The sequence below is a fragment of the Triticum aestivum genome, chromosome 5A (genome assembly GCF_018294505.1).
Source record: "Triticum aestivum cultivar Chinese Spring chromosome 5A, IWGSC CS RefSeq v2.1, whole genome shotgun sequence".
NCBI lineage: Eukaryota > Viridiplantae > Streptophyta > Magnoliopsida > Poales > Poaceae > Triticum > Triticum aestivum.
The window spans coordinates 12,881,725-12,887,130 of record NC_057806.1 but is presented as its reverse complement, the minus strand read 5'-3'; the positions used below and the strand labels follow the sequence as shown (position 1 = coordinate 12,887,130).

Sequence of the window (5,406 nt, the reverse complement as noted above, 5' to 3'; positions counted from 1 at the left end):
TTGCCTGTCTCGGCGATGGACTCGGATGAGGAGGAAGAGCTCGCCGCGCTGCTGGAGGAGGAAGCCGCGGCCGACGTCCAGGAAGAAGAGAATCTCATGGTGCTCGCCGCCCTCGCCCAGCTGCTGGCGAGCAATGAAAAGCCGCGGTGAGGTGGCTCGGCGCCGGGGCGGGTGAAAGCAAAGAACCGGCATCGTCTCCAAGGCTACTGCATGCTCTACTCCGACTACTTCGCCGATGCTCCACTTCATGGCGAGAGAACATTTCGGCGCCGTTATCGGATGAGCCAAAAGCTCTTCCTCGGGATTGTGAATTCCATCCGGGAGTTCGACAACTACTTCAAGTGCAAGATGGATTGCACTGGCGCTCTTGGATTCACCTCCATCCAAAAATGCACGACAGCGATGAGGATGCTTGCATATGGAGCTCCCAGTGATTCACTCGACGACTATGGGCGCATGGCCGAGTCCACCAGCATAGAGTGTTTCTACAAGTTCTGTCGGGTAGTGGTTGCAGTGTTTGGGCCACAATACTTGAGAACACCCAATGCGGAAGACACTGCTCGGATCCTAGCCCAGAATGCAGCAAGAGGATTTCCTGGGATGCTTGGAAGCATCGACTGCATGCATTGGAAATGGAAGAATTGCCCATTTGATTGGCAGGGGATGTACAAAGGCGCTAAAGGCGGTTGCAGTGTGGTGCTTGAGGTGGTAGCCACACATGACCTTTGGATTTGGCACTGCTTCTTTGGTATGCCAGGAACTCACAATGACATCAACGTGCTGCAGTGCTCTCCTGTTTTTGCCAAGCTCATTGAGGGCCATTCTCCTCCGGTGAACTTCGAGATCAATGGGCACCAATACAACAAGGGGTACTATCTAGCTGACGGCATCTATCCGAGATGGTCGACATTTGTGAAGACGATCTCAAACCCTGTGGCAGGAGGCAAGAACGCCTGGTTTACGAAGCTTCAGGAGGCTTGCAGGAAGGATGTCGAGCGGGCATTTGGTGTGCTCCAATCTCGATTTGCTGTTGTTCGGTACCCCGCTCAGACCTGGTCCAAAGATTAAATGTGGAAGATTATGACTTGCTCTGTCATCTTGCACAACATGATCATCGAGAGCGAGCAAGAAGACCCAGTGTTTGACACTGAACCATACTACAGGCAGGGTCCTCTAGCCGAAGTTGATCACCAGCTACCGGCAACTTGGACTGCCTATCTCAGTATGCGTCAGGAGATTCGAGACCCACAGGTGCATCATCAACTGCAGAAAGATCTGATTGAGCACCTATAGAGGCTCAAGGGGGACGCCGTGTGATGAAATACGAGTTTTTATTTGTTGAACTACATAATTTGTATTGAACTATTTGTTGTTGTACTATTTTGTTGAAGTATTTGATTTTTCTGTGATGAAATATGTGATAAGAAATAATTGTGTTGATAATTGAACGCCGAGACATGGCGAAACCACGCCGAATATGGGCCTATTCTCGCCCATATGGGCCGTTTATTCGCCGAAATTGGGCTGCAAAGTGGGCCAATTTCGGCACCTGGGGGCGAGCTGGGGGCGACGACTGGGCGCACAACCGCCCCCAGCGCAGAGTGTATCGCCGGCTCGCCCCCAGGGGGTGATTTTTATGCGTCCTGGGGGGGGGGGGGCAACGGCTGGAGATGCCCTAACAGCGGCAAACTACATCCATTCAATGCATCTGGTCCCCATCCTCCCACCCACCCCATGTCTTCTCCCCGGACGCCTTGTTCTTCCCCATTAGCTCCTAAAGAATCCTCACCAAGTCACCAAGTGTTCGTCACGTTATTCTTCATCTCGCTCCTTTTATGGTTCTTCCTCTTCTCGCTCCTGTTGTACTTGTTTAGCAACGTGGATGTTGAAACAAATCCAGAAGGAACTAGGAGGACAGCGAACAAACCAAGGAAGCATGAGCTTTGTTCCGTCCTCTGCAACCACATCCATCGACACCACCTCCGCCGACACCAAGTCTTGTGTCCTCACGGCCAGCGAGTAGAAAGACTGTGCCGTCGATGATAAAGCTTGCCGCATCCTGCGCGACACCGGGGCCCCGTGGTCCGAGTTTGCATTATCCTGCGCAAGGTTTTGATTTTTGGATTACGTTTTTTTTCATGCCCCGAACGAGTGACACCACATGCTCCTGGAGGCTAGCACCATGTCTTGTGTTCTTGTAGCAGCCAGGAGTGCCCAGAATGCCTCGCAGGAGAGTCCGGGCAGCCTTCTTTCTCTCTCTCTCTACTGTTTGTTTTCTCTCGAGCCCAAACGAGGCCACTGTTCCTCTTCCCCGGCGTCACAAAAAACAGGCTATGATCCAAAAATATAACTCGCTCCATAGAGAAGAATCACTAGGTCCAGTCTCACCGATGTAGACTCGCCCGAGCTCTTCGTGTCGGAGTTCTGTAGCTGCATTCTCTTCTCTCTCTCTCTCTCTCTGCACTCACAGAAGCAGATTGCCATGGCCAGCATCTGGTTCACGAGTCCTCTTCACGTCAGAAGCACGCGGTACTTGTCTCATGGTGGTGCCCATCCGTTTCGGCAGAGGTGGAGCCGCAGCTCGCCGGTATGCCTCGGTGCCATGGCCGCACCGCCTCATGGTCTATGTACTGACTTGTCAGTTCTTTTGTGCATTTAATGCCAACAAACAGGTACGCACTGTGCTTCTACGATGGTGCGGTGTACTCCCTCCATTTCTTTTTACTCCGCATATAAGATTTGGTCAAAGTCAAACTACACAAAGTTTGACCAAATTTATGTATAAAAATATAAACATTTACAATGTTAAAACTATATAGTATGAAAATACATTTCGTGATGCATCGTATAATGTTGATTTCATATTGTCAATGTTTATACTTTATAATATAAAGTTAGTCAAACTTTATAAAGCTTGACTTTGAGCAAACCTTATATGCAGACTAAAAAAACGGAGGGAGCATTGAACAACATCTATTCGTTTCATTCAATTATGCACTGATCCCTATACAACAAAGCAGCGGTGAGATTTCAATGAGTGTGGTCGCCGAGTGCTCTTAGTTCACGTCCGATTTGTAATTAGTCCAATCCGGGGATAAGATATGTATACCAGTCCCTAGTCTTTGCCGTTTTGCTTTCTAAGTAAATTCTTAGTTGCTACTTCCTCCGTTCCTTTATCTTTATGGGTGTGTCTAGGACACATTTAGATGTGCTTTAATTATTGCACATCTAAGTGAGTGAATCATGCATAAAGAGAAAAAGAAAAAAGAAAAAGAAAATATCCACACGAATCTCAACGTAAGATCAATGACATAGGACTTAGATGTGCAATACTTATGGCACATCTAGATGTGCTTTAGCAAAACTGTATCTTTATATAAGGTGTACTTTTTTTGATAAAAATCCACAATTTAAGGTGCATTTCTTCTAAATCCTTGTAATTCCCTTTTTATCCCTTCAAAAAGAGGAAAGTATCTCTCTCTTGATTTTCTGTATCTCTTCTTGTATAAAAAAAAGAACGGAAACTATCACTCTTTTGGAAACACATAACTGTTGTAAGTTTACGAGTTCCTAGGTATCTTGTTTTTGTCCTGTATAATATTTGAGGGTACTAGTTGCTTAGCAGCAATCAATTTAACAACCATTTAGGCATTTTGTCAAAATTTCATGAATATTTTATATCCAAGTATTGTTGGGGCCTTCTCATAAGAAGAAAACACCCTTTAAAAATTAAGGTATGCTGCTTAATGTGGCGTGCACACGGTATTCTTTAGTAAAAGGCGAAAGAATAGTTCGCTTTGTGCTGACCACGCAGCTGCGTGCCTTTCACTGTCTGCACGCCACACTCTTATGTACCCGACCTCCCTGCTCTCTCCCCTATTCCAGGCGAGGTGGGACTAAACGAAGGGAGGGCACTTGTTTTTCTTGTAACGATGGGTCTGAGACTGGTGGCCGGCCCATTGATGCCCATTGAGCGAGATGGTGCGGGTGTGTACTAGGCCTAGGCTAGGGGTACGTCCCAATGGATTCCAGAGGCCCACATTGTGACAATGGCTTCGATGAAGAATCCTCTACTACTCGGATTGAGGTGGGCCGGCCCACGTGCGCGCATCCACTGCTTGTTCTTTTTCGGTCGCAGTCTGCTACTCGTCTTTTTCCCCTTTTCTTCCAATTTTGTGTTTCGGGTTTTTTTCTTTGTCCTTTTCATATTTGTTTCTTCTTCTGGTTTTCTCTTCCGTATTTTCTTTATGTTTGTTTGTTTTTCTTCTCTTTTTTGTGTATTATACAAAGGGTTCACCGTGTCTTACGAAAATGTTCATCGTATCCACAAGTAAATGTTCACTGTGATTAAGAAAATGTTCAATGTATTTTTTTAAACATGTTCATTGTGTATTTGAAAATAGTTTAGCACATATAAAAAATGTTCAATGTGTATTTAAAAAATTGTTTAACATATGTCACAATAATGTTCAATGTGTATTCAAGAATTGTTCAGCATATATTAAAAAAATGTTCAATGTATATTTAAATTTTGTTCATTTATGTGAAATTTCAATAAATGTTTGAAATTAGAAAATTATAGTCTTTTTCAAAAATTGTACATGTTTTAAAAGTTTATTTGAATTTTGTAATTTCTTCATGATTTTCAAACATTATTAAAATTAATTTAGAAAATTGTTGACATGTTTTTCTAAAAAAAATGCTGGTTTTTTTAAAGGACGTGTTGCTCAACTTAGGACTTTTTTTTTACCTCAAAGTACTCTTTTATTGCAAAGTGATCACCATATTATCTTTTACAAGAGTGTATCAACAATCTCTATGGATAGATCTATCCACCCCGCACAAACCTTACTTCCAGGTAGTTTGGCTAAATCATGTGTAGCACAATTAGTCTCTCTAGGAGCATGCTAAAAAATAATATGCAGGGAATCACACGCAAGGTGATATGTATCATCAAAAACTGTCGCCGATAGACCTAAAGAGCGACCCCCATTCTTCATTGTCTCTATCACCTTGACGTTATCGGAGTTCACCTTTATGCGGTTACACCCGATTGTAGTTGCCAAACTGAGACCAAACCGGAAGGCCAGTGCCTCAGCCATAAGCACATATCTGCACCAATCGATTTCCCCGTTTCCCGTCGTGACGAATCTGACATTCGAGTCTCTGATGACATCGCCAGGCGAGCCCTTGAGTAAGTTTGGATCAAAAGCCCCATCCGCGTTTAGTTTCACATAGTTGCTCCTTGGTCTTTCTCGGTCATGCCGCTTGATCGTCGCCTTTGCATCACTCGCTATAGTATAGTTAGCAACCAAAGCTTTGATTGCCATTACTATGAGCTTAGGTTCCTGAACCTTTTTCATTATGCACTAACTTTCTCCTATCCCACCATATATACCAGGAACC

General features: G+C 44.7%; 1 non-coding gene across 1 annotated transcript; it reads right to left on the bottom strand.

Annotated features, from left to right (window-relative positions):
- Positions 1-3,696: 3,696 nt before the first annotated feature.
- On the bottom strand, positions 3,697-3,816 carry LOC123109124 (U5 spliceosomal RNA). The gene has a single exon (XR_006452419.1). It is a non-coding gene; the product is annotated as a U5 spliceosomal RNA (small nuclear RNA).
- Between the last annotated feature and the right edge of the window lie 1,590 nt (positions 3,817-5,406).